Source organism: Pituophis catenifer, unplaced genomic scaffold, assembly GCF_029215685.1.
Source record: "Pituophis catenifer annectens isolate HBS135680 unplaced genomic scaffold, rPitCat1.0.hap2 SCAF_7, whole genome shotgun sequence".
NCBI lineage: Eukaryota > Metazoa > Chordata > Lepidosauria > Squamata > Colubridae > Pituophis > Pituophis catenifer.
Window position 1 is genome coordinate 956,071 of NW_027256887.1, and position 24,277 is coordinate 980,347.

The 24,277-nt window shown below is 39.3% G+C and overlaps 1 pseudogene; it reads left to right on the forward strand.

Moving 5' to 3' along the window:
* Positions 1-329: 329 nt before the first annotated feature.
* On the forward strand, positions 330-501 carry LOC139320004 (U2 spliceosomal RNA; annotated as a pseudogene).
* The last annotated feature ends 23,776 nt before the right edge of the window (positions 502-24,277 follow it).

The following is a 24,277-nucleotide window of genomic DNA, read 5'->3' on the forward strand; positions in this document are numbered from 1 at the left end:
CACAAAGGGATTAAATACAAACCCTCTTGAATTCTGTTGACTCTTATCTAGTGCCAAAATAGTGGTAACCATTAGCTGAGTAGATTCATAGCCATTAGTAGTAATAAATCAGTTTAATTGGAACTTCACATGTGGTCCTGGTTTTTTGCACCTGACAGTTCCTGTTACAAAAGAGACTTGTTCTCTTCTATAGAAATAGGAAATGTTTACGCATCACCAGAGCAAGTGACCACAATCCAACAAGTCAAAGGTTATAGGTTGATTTTAAAAGCTTTACATATTTTAGCAGCATAACCGCTCAACTCTTGGAGCACACCGAGATGAATGTTATGGCTCCTCAGCCTTTTGGCTAAGATCAAGTGTAGTATCTGAGATGAATCTTGACGGAGTGCAAGTTGGGACTTAGGCTTCTCTTGCCTCCAGATCTTTTTTTTTATATATATATATATATATATATAAAGAGTACTGGATTACCTCAACCCTGCAGATATTATCATGTTTGATCATCGAAGTATGGGATCCTATCAAGATGGTCTTTTCCATCACCATTCCATGCCTATAGGGAGTACGAGAACTGACCAGAATGATGTTTTCAAGAATCCTTTATGCTTTTATGACTTGGTTTGGAACATTTCATGGCTGGATACAGTCCTGCAAATACACACTTTCTGGGTTTCTTCTCCAGCACAACTTTTTAACTCTTTATTGACAGATCACTAGTTTGTCTTATAACATTCCACACATAATACTTTGCAAAGGAAAGGTCTGGTGATTAATATGACCCACCCCTTTTTGAAGTAGGGAGGGCCGAGTGGGTTTCCTATCCAAGAGACGGTCTTATTGGGCATGGAGCACCTGATACCCCATCTTGCCTTCAGAATAGAATAGAATAGAATAGACTAGACTAGACTAGACTAGAATAGAATAGAATAGAATAGAATAGAATGGAATGGAATGGAATGGAATGGAATGGAATGGAATGGAATGGAATGGAATGGAATAGAATAGAATAGAATAGAATAGAATAGAATAGAATAGAATAGAATAGAATAGAATAGAATAGAATTCTTTATTGGCCAAGTGTGATTGGACACACAAGGAATTTGTCTTGGTGTATACACTCTTGGTATACATAAAAGAAAAGATACATTTGTCAAGAATCATAAGGTACAACACTTAATAATAGTCATAGGGAACAAATAAGCAATCAGGAAACAATCAATATCAATATAAATCGTAAGGATAGAAACAACAAGGTTACAGTCATACAGTCACAAGTGGGAGGAGATGGGTGGTGGGAACGATGAGAAGATTAATAGTAGTGCAGACTTAGTAAATAGTTTGACAGTGTTGAAGGAATTATTTGTTCAGCAGAGTGATGGTGTTTGGGAAAAAACTGTTCTTGTGTCTAGTTGTTCTGGGGTGCAGTGTTCTATAGCATTGAGGGTAGGAGTTGAAACAGTTTGTGTCCAGGATGTGAGGGGTCTGTAAATATTTTCACAGCCCTCTTTTTGACTTGTGCAGATTATTGGATTCAAGATGGCGTCGCTGAAGGCTGCCTCAGTGAAATGCTTTCTAAATGAACAAAAGTACAGTGCATTGATAAATAATGATAGCCTCCTTGGTACAACTGGCACGTGGACTGAAGTTTATGGTAGATCTATGTCCATCAGTAGTTTACATCTGAGCACCAGATGGAGATGTACCTAACACACAATGTTGTCTTTCATATCTTCCTTCTGAATTTCCAGAGTCCTCTGGCGGGACTGGATGAACTGGATCTGAGCTAGGATGAAATTCTTGAAACACCTCATCTGTAAGGCATCAATGGAAACACATCACTTTTTATATGTTTTAGATATTTAGATATGCTCTCGTTGACTAGGCAGGAAGGTGTTTGCCAGAATACAAATGTCTGCAGTTCTGATTTGACTCCCGATTCTCCCAGCCGTTGAGTGACTTTTAATTCTTCCTTCGTGCAAAGAGAGCAAGTTTAACGTTTCCCCTCTGTTTAGCCCCAGAGTTGTTGAGGATCCATATGCTTTCCTGGCAGAACAATTGTGCTACTTGTTCTAATCCAAGAAACCTTTTGTGAATTAATTTGCTATCATCTACATACAATGACCCAAACGGATGAATTCCTTGAACTGGATCCAACCTATTTTCTTTCCCTGATTCATTACAGAGTTGGACCATTTGCCATAATGAGCTGCAGGCGAATATCAGCCCTCCAAGGTAGACCAGACCAAGAAACAGATGTCGCACAGGCCTAAAACTATTTTTTTTTAAATCAAGATTGGCTATAACCACGGACCCTTGCAAGCCTGAGGGTGTTTCTCACTCCCCCTGTTTTATATTCCATCTGAATTATGAGGGAATCCGCCTGAGATATTTTCATAACCTTCCCTCATCATCTTGCCTTCTGCAGTGTTTATCTCCTTGTAGATAACAAAATTCCATCTCCCCATCAAGGTCAACCTCTGAGTTATTGCAATAGGACTGGTTGACCAGGCGCAGCCACTGCAGGTCTCGTCAAATTCAAACTATGACAGATGCATCTGGGGAACTCTAACCGGGTTTGACTGAATTAGTTGCCTGCATGATTTCAGTGGAGAGAAAAGAGGCAGACCTTTGAAAAAGCTTTTGTTGTATACATTCACCTATATAGAATAGAATAGAATAGAATTCTTTATTGGCCAAGTGTGATTGGACACACAAGGAATTTGTCTTGGTGGATAAGCTCTCGGTGTACATAAAAGAAAAGATACATCCGTCAAGAATCATAAGGTAAAACACTTAATCTCATCCCATCCCATTCCACTATCCTCTTCTTCCTTCCTCCTCCTCCTCCTCCTCCTCCTCCTCCTCCTCCTCCTCCTCCTCCTCCTCCTCCTCCTCCTTCTTCTTCTTCTTCTTCTTCTTCTTCTTCTTCTTCTTCTTCTTCTTCTCTTCCTTTCCCTTCCCTTCTTCTCTCCTCTTTCCTCTCCCTCTTCTCTTAGTCTTCTCTTCCATTCAATCCCAGTCGCATCCAAGTTAAGAACAGTGGCTTAGAAAGCTCCCTTGCCCTGGTTCCCACCAAAGGTGATCGCTTGTATCCTCACAGTCACTCAAAGAGAACGACAGAACCTGAACTGGTATGTACAGCGGAGGCTCTTGTTAACCTCAAGCAGGATGAAATATAAAAAGACTCTGGATGCCAATGACTCATTGGAGAATTGGGGATTTAAAAGAGCTATAAGAAAGCTGAACTCTAATCTGAGAACATCTGCTGCTAACTCACCCAGCCCATTAAAAGGCAATCATGCTAATGCTCACATGTGCTGTCAGATCTGACAGATAGCAGTTATTTATTAAGCACGGCCCCTTTCAGAGTTCAGATGGCCGATTAACAATTGGGTTGGGAAGATATCCAAGCACATACTTTTCTTCTTCTTCTGATAGGAGGAAACAAGAAGAAAAATAATTTCCCCAGTGCCGGAAGACCACTGACATCACTTTGCTCACTTAAACAAATAACAATCCGTGTGTCATGCTTTTCTATAATTTCAAGGTGTGCTAGTTTTGATCTTCTACGCTCTCAAAACTCTTGCTAGTTTCTCTCTTGATACTCTAGACGTCTGTCTTCAACTAGAAGTTGTTATGTGTCCCTGGTGTTGTCTCCGATGGTGTTCACAAAGTGGGCAGCGATACAGAAAGATTCCTGTAATTTGTCTGTATTTTTATAAGGCGGAAGAGTGGTCTCTCACAAGCTGTTAGGTGAGGTGGACCTTAGAATTGCTCAGCAGTAAAGCAAACATGAAGAGCTTTGGAAAGGTTGGTTCCAGAGAGGGCTCCATTCATCTACTAAAATGATATCATTTGTGGGCAATAAATATTTTACCTCCCCCTTTGAAGTGACAAAATATTGTGTGAAGTTGTGTTCCTCAACTTGACCCTAACTTTGAACTTCCAGGATCCTAAGCAAGGTCAACCAAGCCATGTTATCCAGGTCCCATCTCAACTCTTGTAGGTTCTTAGAGTCTAGATGAAGAAGAAGAGGCTTGGGTTCAACTCTAGCAGAATTGTTAGAAATATTTTATATATAAAGCACAGATTGTGAGGTGAATACTGTTCAGCATTCGAAATTCCAAAAATTACTGCAAGAGAGCATGTAGTGGAATGTTTGCTGCAATTTCTAAACCAGAAATTCTTTATTAGGATATTCTTCATTTTAAATAGTCCTTTATTCATTTCAATTGTTTGAAAGAATTCAAGTTAATTAATTTGGGCTTGGGTATGTGAAGCTGGAGGATTACGAAGCAATTTTGCCATTAAACACCTCCTAAACACAAATTATTTGGAATCCCGTCAGACTAGATTCAGGATTACTCATGCTTTGGCTCCAAAGCATTAGCATTTGGCTAATAATGGGGTCAAGAATGCGAGGGAAGGGAGAAATTGGGTAATCTGGTGTCTCCCACAAATATTTATCATTTATCATGATAGAGTTGTAGTTGGAGAAATCTGGAGAACATCAGGTGACCTGGTTTTCTCTCTCTGCATGTATGTCAGTGTGTGTTTCTGCAGTTGCAAAACTCCCTTGAGAAACTTCACAAATCATCATGATCATCACAAATCTCTTTCAGTTTAACCTGACATTCCTCAGATGTTCTGTTTTCAACAAAAAATATCTAAAGATTCGGTGCAGATAAAAATAATTTAGTAGTGTTTGAGGCCTGTACCCACCACAGGGCAGAGTTTTTGTTTTCTCCAGAGATAACCACATATTTTATTTGATGAGGAGCCTTCACTTTTATTTCATTAAATGAAGTGTTAGCAGCATATCAAAGATTGTTCTCCTTCTGTGTATTATAAATCCCCGTGCATGATGAAGTCACCCCATTCATCTGCCCACATAAAATGTACATGGAGGTGGTTTATGATGAATAAAGTCTGTGTTGCATGAGGTGGGGATAGATTTAGAGGATGTACGATGGACACAACTCTTTCCCCCTATTATACTTTTAGCAAATATATCTGTGGGTTGCACATATAAATGTGAATTTAATTTATCTAACCACGTCTTGCCTAGCAAATTGGGTTGGGTTCAGCTTTTGGATTGATTAGACTGTCAAGTACCACCTAGAAGAAGTTAGTGGGTTCCAAATTCCACGTCACTGCCAAGAAAATTACAGAATTGTGTCCATGTAATCACAAACACAATGCAGAGAACACTTTTCAGGCATTTAGAAACCAAATTGATCTCGAGCCATTTTTCCCTATATTTTAGAATAATTTGTATAGTTTCTATAATTTGTATAGTTATTAAATTTGGAATTGAAAAACTATTACATAGTCAACAAATCCCTTAATTATCAATTCACAGCAAGTCTATCAATAATATTCTGAAATAAATTTAATATGATCAACTCAAGTGGTTTAATTTTTGTTATGTTTTATGTTTCACATGGTATATAAAATACATAAAACATATAATAAAATTTTAATTCATTGAATATATACATATATACATACTGTACATACATATACAAGGAACTTGGGGGTCTCTTTCAGAAACTTAGAGAATCTAATTTTCTGCAAAGTGTCATACATGTTGGATAAAAACTTGATCTGGAAGTGGAAGCTAAATAAAGTTGAGCCTGAATAGAACTTGGATGAGAAGCCTTCAAGAACCATCAGAGATTTCTGGTTCTTAATCGCTGCAAGGTAAACCTCAATTAGGATTTTTTTTGTTAGACCAACAAATAAAGTCATGACTTTATAGATTTCAGAACTTGATGTTTTATTACAGAAGGTTTTACGAGAAAAGAAGAAAAATACTGGCATCAAAGCAAAAATAAATATGTTCAAAGGTATCTCTTAAACCACATCTACTGGCTTTTCACTGCCTCCTTAAGACAAAGGCCAGAGTTTTCTCCCCACCCACACACCCCCAGGGATAAATCCAAATCCACAGAACTAAAACCACAAATATCTCTTGTGGGGGGGGGGAAACAGGCAATGAAAGATGGAATTTATTCTATATTTTCAAGGGATGAAACCACAGCTATTGTAGGGGAAGGGAATATGATAAAGGCTTTCTCCCTTTCTGAATATATACATACAAATTTAGAACACAACATTTTTTTCAATGCATTTTGATCCTGGAAATTATTTTAATCCCGGTGAACTCTCTAAAAGCAAGATTATTTGGATCTCTGGGGCAAAACCATGTCCACCCTTTGTTGTGTGTCCTACTGAATAAAGGTTCAAAAGATTTGGCAAAGGAATGAAATCTCTCCTAAACACAGCAATCCTTACCAAAACCCCATTTCCTTTTACTTTAATTCATTCAATTCAAAATGGCTACCCACTCCAGGGGAATCTGGGCAGTTTACAAAACCCACAAAACATATAAAAGAGTTAAAGGCTATGCAGTTCAATGTTGTGTCAATTGTCCTGGAACACCCACATCCATTTTAAAACAGTTTAATGGGAAGATACTGTTCAGAGGACAAAATAAAAAAAGAAGATTTTCTCCCTCTCTCTCTCTCTCTCTCTCTATCTATCTATCTATCTATCTATCTATCTATCTATCTATAAACATGATCATCTATCATCTATCTATCTATCTATCATCTATCTATAATCTATCTATCTATCTATCTATCTATCTATCTATCTATCTATCTATCTATCTATCAACTGTCAACCTCACATGCTGGTTTGAGGCCTTTAAGTGGGATTAGGTCAATGGTGTGATTGCATCAAACTTCTTGTCTGTGGCCCTCAAGAGAAAATTATGAAATCGCTTGTGGGAACCCAGCAATTAATGTCAAGCTCTGTGTTGAGCTTTATTTCCTTAATTAATTTAAAACCTGGGAGAAACACATCATCAAAGGAAAGTTTCAGCTTTTACATTCATACTGTGTCAAAAATATGATAATTTAGGAGAGGCTTTCCCCACCTAATTACTGTATTACTAAAATATATAATGAAACACCTGAAAGGTACTGCATTTTAGCATCTGGCAGTCGGCCCTGTTTAATTTACAACAATTAAGATGTTCCAAAGAAAAATAGGTTATGTCTTCTAAAATGATTCTCCTCCCTCTTTGTCTGCCCCAGAGAAGGAGCTGTGCACCTCAAAGGATGTTCAAAATATTTTGACTCGGTTCGGTGCAAAGCTCTTTGTTATGTTTTAATTCTTTTTTAAAAAATATTTCTTGTTTACTTTCCATATTGACCAGTTATGAGCACAAGAGAGACTTGACTTTCAAAGTAGAATAAACTTTTACAGATGATTCAATCAATGGAGGGCATAACTGGGATTACCACTTAAGGCGCCATGCCAGTTGAAGAAAGTTCTGCCTGAATTGAACCACTGTAGCAATACTTGAGACTGAAATGCTATAGGATCTCCTGCTTAAACAAAAGATTGGACTAGAAGACTTCCAAGGTCCTCCCTGTTATTCTATGTTCTACCCAACAGGATATTCTGTCTGGCAACAGCCTACCACGTTATCCCATTTGACAATTCTTTGGCATTTTCTCCCCTTCAGCTTTCAGGAAAGGATTGGTGAATCACTTCCCTCCCTATAGGTGAATCCAACATGCATTTGTTAATGGAAGAGACTCTTGGTGGCTCAGGGTTGAACTACGAGGTCCTTGGTGCTCTCTGAGCTTGGTGGTTTTCCTGCAGACGTTTCACTACCCATCTAGGGAACATCATCACACTGATGACTGGCTGAAAATAGATAAGAACATGAGAGATCCTGTAGTGACATAGGTTTTTAAAAAGGTAGGCATGTGCCTATAATACATGCATGTGTAATCATATGTGTACGTAGTATCTTAGTTGCTTATCATCTGTATAGATAGATTGGGGAAAGTCATCATGTTATAGTTTTAAGCATTAATTTAAGATGAAATTATCCTGGGCTGAAATAAAATTGAAGCAAACAAATGTGTGTACAAAATTGAAGTGAGCAAATGCATGTGTGTATTTTGAAATATCTGTGTAAATCTCTCTCTCTCTCTCTCTCTCTCTCTCTCTCTCTCTCTTTCCTGTAGCACAGTCTGAATCCAGATAAAATTAGCTGTGACTCAATTCCGTTGATACCTGTGAAGTAGATTAGCTAATCCAAGTCTCATTGCCATAGCTAATTTTCTGGAAGGAGTCCAGGCTTCCCTGGGAGGCGTGGGTTGGCTTCAAAACTGCCAGCCCTCCAGATGTGACAGATGAAAAGGGAGCCCAATTGGATTAGCCCATGAAGATTGCATCTATGACTTCATCATATGGGTGTGTACTTCTGGGAGGCCAAAATGTACATTTTGCACAGAAGATCCCACCAAGACTTTTGGCATACAAGAGGTCCATATATTTTCATTTGCTTTTGCTTAGCTAAAACTGTCTATTTGCTGTCCTGTACATCATAGTTCCCTTTTAAATTATGATGGTTACCACGAAGGAGCCTCCATTTCACCAGCCTTTCAAAGCTCTGCTCCTTCTATTTATTTTATGTGTCTGGTTTTTTTTTTTTTTTGGAACAACATTGAGCTGGGGAGCTCACAAATTAGCTGAACAAAGGGTCTTTGGGAGAAGCAAACAGGTTATGGAATCTCTCACCTTCACTGAGACTATGTACATTTATTCAGAACTATTTCAAAAATCTAAAGACTCTACTAACCCTCTCAACTTAAAATATGCTCTTCCCTTCCTCAGTAGAGGCTGATAATCCTCTCTGCTGAAATATTTCCTTTCCGAAATCATAATGAAGCTGAGGATAGGTATGTATTTGTATTGGACAAATTTCAAGGAATTTGATTAATAAAGTATTTGCTCAACCATAGTCTTGGTGTTCTCATCCCACCTTGTCAACAGAAACAGAGAGGACAATATCATGTTTAGGATTATTTTGAAAGGTTCTGGTCAAACTGCTTGGCCCTGGAAATATAGATCCACTCTAGTCCTCAAGATAATATCTGACACCTACATTTGAGCAACAAAGATGACAATAATTCTGTTATCAACCATTTCAGAGCCATTAAAAGTGGTGCCAGGGATGTACTCTTGACAAGCTCTTTCGAAAGCTATCTTCTGCATTGCTTCAGGACATCTTGTGGGACCTGAAAGAGGTCCAGAGGAAGAGGAGGAGGCTTGTAGAAGCCCTGCCAGTAATAGCACTTAGCACAAGAAATAGCACTTAGATTTATATACTGCTTCATAGTGTAGTTTACTTTATTGTCATTGCACCTCATACAATGAAGTTAAATGCCATCTTCAGTGTACATTATAACTATAAAAATAAAACACAAAGACACATCCTTCACATTCTATACAATTGAATTGAAAACCCCTGATGCTGCATTAATATTGCACTATACAGTAGAATTCAATATAGTTACTACTCTGGGATAGAAGCTGTTTTTCAGCCTATTTGTCCTTGTTTTTATTATTTTATTATTATTTTTACAGCACCCTCTAAGCAGTTTACAGAGTCAGCATACAATCTGGGTCCTCATTTTACTGACCTTGGAAGGATGTAAGGCTGAGTCAACCTTGAGGTGGTCAGAATCGAACTGCTGGCAACGAGCAGTGAGCCTGCAGTACTATGTGCCACCAGCGGTCTTAGTAATACCGGTAGTAATAAGTGTGCTACTGAACATTGGGCATAGAGATAGACCCAGACCTGATTCTGTTAGCTAAAAACTATTTATTAACGGCACACACAGTTTATTTCAATTTGTGATCAGATCGTGCAGCAGCTTCTGATAATATAACAATGACATGAGATAACATTTGAGACGAGCGGTATTGTGCTGAGCTGAAGAATCTCCTTAGGAACTATGTTTAAGATAATAGAGAGTAACTTCAAAGACTAAGCTTGTGGAGAAACAGAAAGACTTCCCACAAAATGATTCAGAGATGATAATTTGTTAACGCAGCCTTAATGGAGGATGGGATGATACCCCTGAGCACAGGGCCTGGGTGTGGTACACATTGTCTCCTGTCCTGCAGCCAAACAGAGCTCCAGAGGAAGGGAAAATAGCACAATTCACCAGCCGTAGAGCACAAATCTTTCTCACCTCTTGGGTTGATTTGACAGACATTGTGCAGCCCCCAAACTCACTGTGAACTTCAAAGCATTGTCTTACTTTTAGTCCTCCTATCTGCCTCTGGTGATTATTAGGACACAAGGCTTCCCGAGTGGGCTTCCAATCACCCCTGTTGGGGTCTGTACTGAAGACCAAAAAGCATCAGCAATGCATGGATTTGAGAGAGAGAGCTGTAGATGAGGACTGAGGACAAAATACTGCTTGTACAGTAAATATTATGAACCAGTCTGAAATAGACCAGCAAGTCCAACTAGGTCCAAAGAAAGTTGATAAGTAACAAAATTCATTAGAGGGGGGAAAAAAAGGAGGTAGAACAGCAGGAGAGGAAATGGGCCTGATTCAGTCATCTAAGGTCTCCCCAAGGAAAACTGAAGGGCCACATAGCACAGGCCCGAGACACTAACAACATGCTGGCCATCACCACATCTGCTACTGAAGTACATTATGCCTTTGTAGCTTTGAAAAGTGGAAAGAAATCTTGGAAGGCACTTTCAGACACTCTGCCTGAATCCCACTGAACAGTGTCTCCCATCAGGGATAGTTTAAACTTCAAAGAAGCAGAGGACAAGGGAAGACTAACGGCACAATGGAGGGCAGCCTGGACCAAGTGCAACCGAGTAAACAGAGCACCAGCCCCCTGTGATGTGGGCTCTTCCTGAGGTGGGGGGAAGCCCATCTCCGATCCTTGCAGATTTAACGATTCAATCAACTGAAATCCTTCACGGCTTCCAGAGTAATGAGGTGATTGTGACATGTATACAAAGTCTAGAGAACATTTGCAACTGGATGGCTCTATTGAAGACACCTTAAACAAATCCCACCCCCTTGGAGTCTGCTACACTGGAGTCCTGGCAGAGAAATCGGTCACTGTCTGGACAGCCTCCAGCTGAGGACTGACACACCACAACTGGCCAATTGTGTAAAAAAAAACCTGTCTCAGTGACTGCACAACTTCACTCTATTTCTGGTACCCCGATGGATTTTTAAGCCTTGCCTTCACAAAGGACCGATTAAACCCCGATCCCAGGAAATAATTTGATAAAGAAGGCAAACAAATATTGGACCAAAATACATACATGGCTAGAAAAAAAATCATAAAGCAACATATTGATTTTAAACCAGAAATATTTATGTTGGGTATTTTACCAGAACTGTATAATGAAGAGAATACATATCTAATCTTACATGTATTAACAGCAACAAGAATTGTGTTTGCACAACAGTGGAAAAATGAAGAGATCCCATCAGATGGAAGTGTTATAAAAAAAATACTAGAATGCGCAGAGTTGGACAGATTAACATTAAAAATAAAGGAGAAGGAAGAAACAGAATACTTTTTAACATGGGGTTTGTTTTACCAATGGCTAACTAACAGAAACAGAGGTTAGGAATTAAAAAGATTAAGAGAATGATTAATCATATAATAAAAGTGTTTTAGTATGGGTAAGCTAATGTCGATATTACTGTGTGGCTATTATCAATGATATGCATATTACAATTACTACTATCTGTCTTTTTCACTGTCTTTTTGCTATTCAAAACAAATTGTACTCAGACAACACGCTGTTCCTATAGATATTGAGTTTCTAAGGAACTCAGAGGAACTGATAAGATCTCCCAAAGGAGGGTATTGTGAAATGGGAAGAGAAAAATACAGTGTATGACCTGGTAGATGGATATATTATGGAGATGCAGATAGAATTGTGTTGGTGTAAATTAGATTTAGCCATATTTTCTTTGGCTTTTCTTATTGCGCGCCATTGATATATATTTTTTTGGTCTTCTTATTTCTTCTTCTTATTTTCTTGCTTTGCATAAAGTGATTTATCCCAAGACAGAATAGTATGATGGGTATGTGGACATACGTGGAAAACGGTGCTATTTGTACCAGCCCATCTGGAACTAGTACAGGTCCTTACATTCTGTAAAAATGAGTAATTGAGCTCTGGAGACAGAGAAAGGGAGAACAGCAGGTCTAAGAATAACTATTATCTGCTATAACCTAATGGAGACCTCATGGCCAAAGACAGAAAACATCCAAGTATTAGATCCTTGGGGGGTGGGGGATAAAAAGGATGTCAATCACCTTCTTTCCTTTCTTCCTTCTTTCCCTTCTTTCCTTCCACAGGTCTACCTCTCACATCTGTTGCAAATATAAAAAGATCTACCTTGGCTGGTCTAGCAAAGCAATTTGCAATTCTTACGTTCCTCTGGCTGTTTAAACCACCTTTGATTTACAAGTTACAAATCTAAAGGGAGAAAAATCTTTTATTTTATTTAAATTATGAAACTGCACAGTATTTTTTTTTCCAGATGACTTTAAATAATTCTACCCTACAGATGTAAGCAGGTATCCTGGATAAAATCAGCAAGAGAAATCACGGAGGATTCTTTTCTCAATATAGTTTTCTCTGAAAGATCTAAGCAAATATTTTTTCTTCTGATTGAGCCTCTTCCCTGTGAGAAGCCCTCCCCTTGTTTGATTTTGCAGAGGAGGTCATGTGGAGCCCTGTTTTCTCTAAAAGTCAAACTGATGTCATTGAAGAAACATGTCAAAGCATCAAGCCTTCACCAGTTTGCTAGGGCCACCTCAAATAATAAAGGAGACCACAAATTTATGAGACGCAATAAGACCGAATGGGACTGAATGTAAAGTGACTTATCCCAAGATGGAATCCTTTCTTTGTGCTTTATTTTGAGGAAGACAACAATATCATTAGTCAAAGAGTGCTCTCAAAATTCCTGAGTATTGTTTTAGAAGTGATGTTATAGGACAGATGGCTGGGGAACGATGGCCTCTCATTTTTGAGTCACCGCAATGGTTTCCTACTCTGACATTTGGAGTACGTAGTAGGACATGCTATCTATCGTATTCAGATAGAACATTGAAGATTAGGATAGTCAAAATTTTGATATGGAGGTTTTGAGGTTACACTGATGTATTTTGTATGATATACAGTTTGATTCTCAAAAAGCTAAATTGGGCCAAGTTTATACCGGGACAGGAGCGTCAGGCAGGGGTGAAATCCAGCATGTTCTGACAGGTTCTGGAGAACCGGTAGTGGAAATTTTGAGTAGTTCAGAGAACTGGCAAATACCATCATTGGCTGGCCCCAGAATGGGAATGGAGATTTTGCAACATCCTTCTCCCAGGAGTGGAGAGGGAATGGGGATTTTGCAGTATCCTTCCCCTGCCACGCCCACCAAGCCACACCCACAGAACCATAGTAAAAAAATTGGATTTCGCCACTGGCATCAGGGCTGTAGATTGCAATGGGAATTTAAAAAGAGGTTGTGGAAGACACAAACGATGGCAAACCATTTCAACATGATTAAGAAAATTCCACATAGTTACCAGACATTGAGCTCATCTTGAGGGAGATTTTACCTACTCAGTAAGATCACTTCTAGTTTCTAGCTCAGGATAATCCCAAGAGTGGTTTTTGTTTTCTAAAAGGCAACTGGACTTTCTCGATTTTTTTCCCCCTTGAAAACATTTTGCTTCTCATCCAAGAAACTTCTTCAGTCCTTGGATGAGAAGCAAAACATTTTAAAAGGGGGCAAAAACCCAAAAAAGTCCTTTGGAAAAACCACCTTATGACCCGGATGATTGAGAATCTCCATAGACATTAAACACAAGATAAATTTTGGAATTTCTGCCAGAGTCCTGAAGGACCTAATGCCCCATCATAAGCCATACATAAAAATTACAAGTCAGGATAAAACCTGATGAGATCCCAAGTTATTACATATGTGTTCCCATTCACCTTTTTAACCTGGCAAATAAAGTTGTACAAAGCAAAGTTGGACTGAGAAACTCTTCCCAGGTGACTTTACCTGGTGGATAGAAGGAGCTTCCTCACCTCCTGTCCTATATGGTAGACTCAATCCACGTCTCCTACTGTATGTAGATCCATCCAGGCAAAGACTCCGTACTTCCCCAACTCCTGATGTCCAGCTAGTAAAGGATTAGAAAAGAGAGGGAAGCCAGGAGAAATATTTAGCCAGACTCGGTGACATGAAAAGAAGGATGGACTCTGGCTGATGCACGAGACTTGAACGTTGTCCTTTGAATTGCACTGCCTAAAATTGCTAACACATGTCCTGATAACATTAATGATGAGATGCTTGACATCTGAAGAAGGGAACGAGAAGACCTTTCATATTCTCCCACTTCGGGCCCGGCATTGTTTAGATTAACCTTGCTAGGTTGCAATTGGATGTTGTTATCAAGCTGCTTCAGGTCTAATATTTTCTCCGCAGACATAACTTAAAATGAACTCCCTGGGTGGATTTTGCTCCGTGAACCTTTTTTAGATTTGTTGGTGGACAGCCTATTCATATTGCAAGATGAAGGCAAGGGAGGGCTTGAGAGACAACGATTCAGAGGTATCCAAAAATACAGGAATTGTGACCTTGGAATGGAAGCCCTGCTTTCATTTTGTGTATGGTTAAAGCTGCCATCTTGACTTTTTAAAATCCCACCCTAACTGTGTTGGTTTTGGGGGAAACAATATACAGATGCCTTAATGTTTGAAATGAAATGCCTCAGATCCAAAATTTTTGTTTAATCCTATCAGAATTAATTCCAAATAATTCCCTCAACACTGTCAAACTAGTTACTAAGTCTGCATTATTATTAATCTTCTCATCATTCCCATCACCCATCTCTTCCCACTTATGACTGTATGACTGTAACCTTGTTGCTGGTATCCTTAAAATTTATATTGACTGTTTCCCTATGACTCTCATTAAGCGTTGTACCTTATGATTCTTGACGAATTTATCTTTTCTTTTATATACCCCGAGAGCGTATACACCAAGACAAATTCCTTGTATGTCCAATCACACTTGGCCAATAAAGAATTCTATTCTAGAAGAATATTTGCAAGTGGCACAGTGGCCTAGAGGTGAAGAACCTCCCACTCAGAAGGTTGAGAGGTCAATCCTAGCTAGCGGCACCCTCTCCTAGGGTGCAAAGGAAAACTATCTGCTGTGAACTCCGTATAGGCGTGAGGAAGGGCATCTGGCCAGCAAATGCTCAGCTCCATTCAGTCGCTCTAACTCCACCCTGATAAAAAGGGGTGACAGGGTCATAAAAAGAAAACAAATATTTCCAAAAGCCATGCTGACTTCCACCTGCAGACAGGTTAGAGAAAGAATTCTATGATCACCAGATTGTGAAACTTCCATCAACTTTCAAAAAGAGTTTGCCAATTAATTTTTGAAGTGCTCATGTTATCTAAGTTCTGGATTTTTCAGCCCACCAAAATTAGCACGCAGGAGACCCTATCCTGTGTCATCCTATGACTCAGGATTTTCTGCATGTTATGGTGGACTACAACTCACGGTCTCCCAGTTTCTGATAGAATAACAAAATTGAAAGGGATCTTGGAGGTCTTCTAGACCAACCCCCTGCACAAGCAAGAGACTCTATACCATTCTGGACAAATGGCAAATGTCTTAAAGCAACCTCCAGTGATGGAGCAACCTCAACATCAGGAAGGGAAGCCTGGAGCCTTAACCAAACTGGCTCTCGGCTGTAGGTTAGGGATGCTTTAATTCAGGTTCCTATTCTGAGCAGATGGTTGGACCGGAGGGGTTGAAAGCCTTTCTCTTGATGATTTTATGACCCCCGTTCCTTTCGCCATAGCTTATCTTCTGTTAAAAATATCTCATTCGACTAGTGTGAGTTCAACTCCACGTGTAAGTTCAATTTCTGATTTCATTCTTGGCTGCACGCACACACACACGCACACACATGGCCATTTGCCTCCGCTGTAACTCATCTTTTTGGCCTCGGTTTAACATACTTTCTGTATGCAAACACTTAAGCCAAATTACAGGTTTCACAACTGTTAAACGGCTTTTGTTTCAGTCCAACAACAGCAAACCACCATCAATTTAAAGAGGGCAACGTTCTCCCTGGGTTGCATAGGGAACAGTCGCCCTGGCACAAGATACTTAGCAACCCTCACGGTTTTTACAGTGGATTCTCTCCAAACCCAGCACTGAGTCACAGATCCAATCTGTCTACAGAAGTGTTCTCTGATTTCATTGGGTTTTAGAGAGGCAATCCATGCATGTTTTAGAGGAAACATCTGTGATTTCTGAAGTTTGGTCCACGCAGAGGGATGCATAGTTTGATGATGTCTTGGGGAGCGATCCCATTGAAAAAAATCATACAAATCAATGCCACTGTGCTATTTCTGTTATTTTCATTGTTCAGTGGATTTTTGCCTCCCTTTGTTTTAAATAGGGGCCATGCCACTTTCTTCAAAAACACCTAATCTAAATCAGGGTGTGTGCCTTGAATGGAGAGCATTTTTTTATGCATTGGTAGTTTGGCCTTGTGCTCCAAAATATTATATCTGGGGGACATCTTTTAATATCTCATCGAATGGGAAACACCCAACAATGGTGATGTCATTGAACCATGATGGCATCAACCTGGTGAAACCAATGTGATGACATCATGGTGCAAACGTTAAAATTATGTACATTTACACAAGAACATAACACTTATGTCCTTGGGTTAAAAAAGCCCTTCCTTTTTATGACTCTGTAATCCCTTAATTCGGGGTAGAGTCAGGGAGATTGGAAGGACCTGAGCATTTACTGGCCGGATGCCCTTCCTAATATCTGCTGTGAACTCTGTGTGGCATCAGGAAGGGCATCCAGCCAGTAAATGCTCAGTTCCATCCAGTCACCAGAGTTGTAAAAAGAGATTTTTAAAAAAAAAAACACCACAAGGACATAAATCACAGTATTTGCATGACAAAATCATCACACGGGTGCTATTTTATCCTTTGCCCCATCTACTGAGCTTTTATGGATTAGGCATTCGTAGCACTCTGTGATAAGTGAACAGGTATGAAAGCATTAGGGCTGCCCAATGGCTCAGGGTCTATGGCGATTCTCAATCAGCCAAGTTATGGTTGTCCCAAAGATGCAACTGGACTCATTCTTGAAAACGCTTCACTTCCAAGAAGCTTCTTCTGTTCTGTGAGTTGGATTTTTTTTAAGCCAGAATTTTTTCCTGCTTTCATTCATCTCACTTAATCAAAATGGCTCCCAATTGCATATATGGTTAACAGCACCTTCTCCTATCTTGCAAGTTACAACATAATCATGGTTTAGCCTTAGAAAATAATCTTAATCACCCAGAGAAAAAGCAGAAAAACAGGAGATTGTGGTCCCAAGGAAGACACGTTTCATGAAAACAGAGAACAAATCTCAACCTAATAATAGTTGTACCTATTTAACAAACACAAATCTGTTTGCATTAGCTAAAAACTGAATCACGCTTCCTTAGTATTGTGTTGCAAAGTTTAAACTATCCCACCATTACCTCTGCCAAGTATTTTAAGGAAAAATGATGGACTATCAAAAACATGATACAAACGAGTTGATTGAACTGAGATATTCTAAGGACTGTTACAAGGAACTGCCTATCGGGGAGAATGCTGTTTATAATAAATTTTTATATATATATGCAACCCACACATACAGTATTTATGGTCTTAAGATACCATTTGCAAAGATAATATTTTCAAAATTATTTAGGTGGGCATGCTTCCAGTTTTCAGAGAAGTGTCCTGCTTATTTCTACAATAAAGTATTTATTGTCCACTCCAGTTTTTTTTTTAAAAAAACTCTACAAATAATACAAGAATGTAAAAAAGTTCTGATTTTATCACAGAAGCAGGATTTTCTGGCTTGTAAACTGAAACATGTGCATCCCGTTTATCTTATAATCATTTTTTTAAAAAAAACATGTCTTTCATGTCTTTATTGATGGACCTGAAATAGGAAAAAGTGTTTCAGAAACAAAACAAAAGTTCAGCTCTCCAGCAAACCTATCAATCAGTGAAACAAGCATTTCAAGACAGTGGTAAGAAAAAGGTCCCATCGGAGCCACTTAGGTTCAAATCCCAATTTGGCCATCAAATTCAATGGTCACCAGGAGCATTATGGATGGAGAGAGGTCAAAAATCCCAAGACCACAAACTCAATCATATGATCAATTACTTAAAATCACCTTTTTCCTAGCCTGGCTCATACAGTTGGCTTGATTAATACAGTATTTGCCAAAATCATTGGTTAAAATTATATTTTGATTCAAAAGAAGAACAATGGTTTAAAGACAATGAGCGTGTCAGCTGGAGTCCTGACAGCCCAGGTTCAAGACTAGAGCACTGTGCGATGGGGTGAGCTCCTGTCCCTTGCCTCAGCTCCTGCCCACCTAGCAGTTCAAAGGCATGCAAATGTGAGTAGATAAATAGATACCACTTTGGTGGGAAGGTAACAGTGTTTCAAACAGAGATGAGAACTTTCCCCTACAGTTGAACACAACTGGATAGCGGAAATCTTTATTTTTATTTGCACTGTGTTTACAAGGCAAATCTGTAGAGGAAATGGCCTTGAGGGAGAGGAAGAAGGACTGCTCCCAAGACAAAGGGCAGATCAAAGAGGCCTGAGTCCAGAGCAACAACGTAGTAGGAGCAAACATCTCACCCTGGTTCACACGGAGATACAGTGAGGGCGGGAGACGCAAATTCAGACTTGCAAGATTCTGCTACAATTGCTTCAGAATAAAGTACTATAGGCCTACGTGACATTGTTTTCCCAGTCTGGCTATATCACACCATAAATAAAATGGAAGGATTTGAAATCTTACCATTAAAACGTTAAAATAACGAACTCCCATAAGATTGGGGTTTAGCAACGGGATTCATAGCTACGGTTTCCCAGGATTAGGTTATCCTGTTTATATTAGTGGAAATAATTATTCATGCACTCATATTGCATGGATTCAGAGAAAGCCAGCATTTTATTCGGGCGATATAGTGACCATGAGACATTGCACAATAAGCCTAGAGAGCAGAATTATGCGATCAGCACTTCTATTCTGCTTCACTCCATAAATAAAGCATGTTTTTCATTCCATCCTTAGCTATCTTCTACAGAGCTAATGACCTCCTCCCTCTGTTCCAAGACATTTGTATGTTGGCTTCCAACCTTTGTGGTCCTTGGAGTAACAGCAACTTCTTATATGAATTGTAGTCAGCCAAATTCTTTCCTGATTTGTGTTACAGAAGCCAGAATCTTCCTCTGAAATGCAATCACTTCTGACAGCACAATTGGGTCTCTCAATGCACTGTTTATAAAAAGTTATTCTGATGTTGCAGTAGATCCAACAACAAAAATCACCATATGGCGTATAGACTTCCTTCCCAATTGCACAAGTCCCACTTAATCATGTATTGATGTCCAAACAAACAGAAGAGCACCCAGATCCTTCACCAATCTATCCGCATGGAAACCATAGTAGCATTAGGAACACAAGACATGGATTTTCAGGCTACTTTTAGCTTTTCAATGAATTCCGGGAACCTTTTTATTTTTTTATTTGATCCAATATAGTAAAAAAACAGTTCCAGAAATTCTGTCAGTTTAATTAAAAATAATCCCATTTAATTTGTCTGATGATTCTACTTATTCAGTTTCCAAAATCATAAAAAACAGAAGAGTTTTTGTTCCCCTTGTATGCCAAGACAAAGACAAGCTTCTTCTAAGATGGAAGTTTCTCTCTGAAAGTCTTCTGAGCTTTCAGACTTCTGCTGGAGCCCATCCTCTCTCACCAGAATGTCTCTCTCACCAGAATGTATAGTGCGAGTCAGAAAGATTGGAAGACTGAACCTCTCTTCCTGGTGCGAATAAGCTCCTGTATTCTTTGGAATAAAGAAAGAAATCAGATGTCTGAAACTGATGGGTTACAGTTGCTGTTCTTTGTATATGTTGAGGAAGATTTGATTATGGCTCTTTGTATCCATGTTATATATCCTCCCTAAATTTAATTTTTCAGATATGTACCATTTGAAAAGTCTGAACAATCTAACTGATTAGAGAATTTTCTGAGAATACATTAAGATTCGCAAGGACTAGAATCGGAACAAACAGACGATATATGGACGGTCTGCACAGTAAGACACATCTGGAGTTGTGCCTTCCAGATGCTAGTAGACAGTGGCTCTTCCTGGAAAGACTACAAGACTAATTGCACAACACACCTAACTTGGACCAGAATGAGTAAAGATGTCCCTTAACCCAATCAGTGGCAGAGAAGCAATGATGCTTCGCCCAGGATTGCCTGCAGGTGATTCCCTGGTCAACGATGTCATCCAAACACGGAAGGGAAGGATAACGAATAAGTTGCTCATCCTGTTGCTGAAACAAACCTAGAATGATCCTGCAAGAAGTTGGCATGTCATCTCCAACTGCTTTTTAATTGTTTACTTCCCATTTTACTTCTTCTCCTCAAGAACAGAAGAAAAGCAGAAGGGAGTAGAAGTAGGTAAACCTTCCCAAATTCAGACTGAGGTTGCATTGAACTTGATTGGGATATCCCTTTTAAAACATAATTTCCCATTTTTCCTACTAGGAGGAAATAAAGCCCAGCTGGTCAGATGTCCAAAAAGGCTGATTCCAGCTGATTTGATCACTGGTAATCAACTGCTTGCTGTGTGACAACAGTGGTAGACTTGATCCCAGGGAAGTCACTGATTCAGGTTGTGAAGGTAAGATCTCAGGGCCTTTTGGTTGGGATTCTTCAGAATAGGAAACCCCCGTGTTTGTTTCAGATTTCTGGATCCCCATCCCTGATGTGTGTGAACTCAGACGGTTGGTTTTCCCTCCCATGTAACAGGTGCACAAAGCAAGCTGTGGCAGGGAAGCATTTCTATTAAATGACTTTCCATTTTGTGTTTTGTGGTAACACCTCTGATCTTTCATCCGCAAAACGTATCTCCTAACCTTGAATTACTACTACTTCTTATTTTGACAGCGTAAGAAAAGTTGGAGCCATTTTCATCTTAATAGAAAAAAAAAAAGGTAAAAGTAACATCTCCAATTTTGGGGGCTTCAATCTAGATTCCACAGCAATACCACAAACTATTCCGCAACTATTTTGCCTTGTTTGTCTTGCTATCCTACCTTTGGCCAATAGGTCTCTGCTCTTGCTCGCCTTTGCTTTGCAGACGCTTTGAAAAAGCAAACATCAGGGTTTGGCTCGAAAAAGCAATTACAGCAAATTAAACTTCCATGATTCCCATCAACACAGTTCTCAAAGCTCCTTGGTTGTTTTTTTCAAGGGTATCGATCTCCTGCAAACGGATTGTGTCATAGCAAAACTATATCAGAGAAACACAATGCAGATGCTCCCTCGTCTGAGGTAGAATTAACACATTTGGGGCTGATCTTTGATGAAAAGGCTTTGCCGGTTACGTTGGGGATTAGAGATGCCTAGTCATCCATGTGAATGGTATTCTAAATTTGACACTGTTAAGAAGTAAAACTGATGGCATATGTTGAGTGGGCACAGCCTCTCATATTCCTTTCACTGGAGTTTACACACAACTGCAATCTTGGCTCCTTATTCTTGGCAACAGGAATCTCCCAGGAGAGGCTAATAGTTCCCAAGCCAAAATTTATCTTAAAAAAGAAAAGAAGAAAATCATAGCTAAGATGCTTCCTCCAGGTTCACACAGAAGTGGGAATGAAAATATTTTGCTGGGCAGAGGAACAATAATTTGTGATTAAGGCCCTCGGAAACCAGTGACCCTGAAAATGAGAAAGGTACAACCTGTACTATGTAATATGTTTGATCCATTTCCAAAACTGCTGGGATGATTCCCTGAATTTCGTTCATGGCCTTTGAAAGAAACAAATGCCAAGAATTCCATCACAAGTTTTACTAGAGGTTAAAATCCAGCCGTTTTTGACAACTTTCTATAATCTGACATTCAAGGAGAAGTGTTAAGCATTCTATTTCGGCTTCCTTCAGTTACCTTTTTGTTAGTGGTGTTCCGTTCTTTTGTTATTTTCTTTAGGAAAGAAAATTAGTCTATATGTCCAGCATGGAACAATGGGGGAATAACTGTGACTCCACAATTATCAAATAAATATACCACATAACTTCTGCAATGGATGATTTGTGAAGGCATCAGCTGATAACCACACAAGGATATACTGTGGTTGCTACCCAAGAGCATGACTCTTTAACTTCTTCCTCAGATTGTATATATACACACACACACACACACACACACACACACATACACACACACACACAAACTAGAAAGGGCAAAATCACTAACCAAAAAGAAACGGTAGCAGGCAGGAAGGGATTGAAATTGGAAAATCTACATCTCTTACTTCATTGTTAAGCCATGGCCCAAAAACCTGAGTTAAGAAAATGAAGGAATAAAACTGGAGATTTATGCACTGATAGTTGCAGATACTATATCATCTTTCACACAGCAAAAGCTTATAGACTTAGACTTAGATTATAGACTTATAGACTTAGACTTATATAACGCTTCACAGTGCTTTGCAGCCCTCTTTAAGCAGTTTACAGAGTCAGCCTGTTGCCCCCAACCATCTGGGTCCTCACTTTACTGACCTTGGAAGGGCGGAAGGCTGAGTCAACCTTGAGCCAGTGAGAATCGAACTACTGCTGGCGGTGGGCAGAGTTTGCCTGCAATGCTGCATTTTAACCACCGTGTCACCACAGCTCTCATATGTTACCCTTGGGAAGTTCACCAACACTTATAGAGCACTTAATAATCCAAAGGACCCGTTTTGCAGCCTGTATTCATGGCAAACTTCCACCACTTCTCCTGAACTTCTGGATTTGGAGAAAAAACAACAACAACCCCAAATAGCTATAAAACAGCACAGATGACACAGACTCCTTGAATTTGGATTCTTTTAATTTTCCTTGGCCTTATTTTTGCTCTAGTCTGCTAAGTGTTTAAAGTTTATGTGTCTCTGCTGCCAACGTTAATTGTCAACATGGTTGTGGAGATGTTGGCTCACTTCACATGGTAGCAGAAACAACAATGACACCGCTTAGCTGACTCATCTCTAAATAATTCTCCTTTTAAATGCCCTGATGCAGCTGCTCGACTCAGCTAATATACTTTTACCCTTCTTGGCTGATCACTGACTATTTCAGGGATTTTGACAAAAAGATAGCTGAAAGAAGACGAAAAGGAAGAAATATTGTTATATTTGAAGAATATTAGAACAACAATGCCATTGTTTCATGCTCAGGTTATGCAGTTTAACAAACACAGCACCAAAAATGTTAAATCTCACAGTTTCCTGATGCCTGGAAAATATCTCAGCGTTTTCTGCAAGGCAGTTAATATTCCTAGTTGGAGTCATCCGCAGATCAATACATTGCTGTATTTTTCAGGAATTTGTTGCTCTTATTTTTATTGTTAGGTTCAGTTACATTTTGTTGTGATTTTGCTTGAAAATTTGCAGTGCTGGAAAATCAAAGCCCCCAAAGCAGCTCTTTGCTAAGCAATATTGAATTAATGGTTCTCCTTCTTTAATGAGTTTAACATGAGAAGCCTGTTTTCCAGACCTTCTGCCAGCTGCCTCCTTTTGCATAGCTGAGAAACCTAGAAGAAATATTTTGAATCTGTGGATACAAATGCGAAATAAAAGAAGGTCTGAAAAAACATAAGGCAATTCTTTGTATGTTGCAGGAGACGTGTTTAAGGGTTGTGAGGTGACAAAACATCTTCTTCTGCAGTGAAGCAAGGTTTTACGAGCAACAAAGAAAATAACCAAGCCACATCAAGCTTCTTTGGAGCATTGAAATTCCCCTCCGGTTTACCTTCCTGAGACCCCTTCTTGATACTACTTCACTTTTGCTCATAATTATGTGTAGCATGCCTCTTGCTCACCCACAGTAGCTCCAACAGGTTGCAGGATGCACCCATCTAGGACCTCATGAAGCTGGTTTATATGGAGCTAGACCTACCTAGAATTGTCCACCGCAAAATCTTAGATGTCTCCAAGGTTCAGAGTTTTCCCATCTTGATCCACAAGATTGTAGACTGAAGCTAACCTCCTCTGATTGTCCTCTTGGGTGGACATGTGCTTACCAGAATTCTGGTTGATAAAGTGGAATGAAAAAAAATGACCATTGACCTGAATATTGAAAGGTTTGGACATCTTCACAGATGGAAGCTGAGAGCAGAAATATTAGACTACAGAGGTATTTTATTTTCCTATTCTCCAAAGCACCTGAGGGTAGGACAAGAAGCATTGGATGGAAACTAATCAAGGAGAGAAGCAACCTAGAACTAAAGAGAAATTTCCTG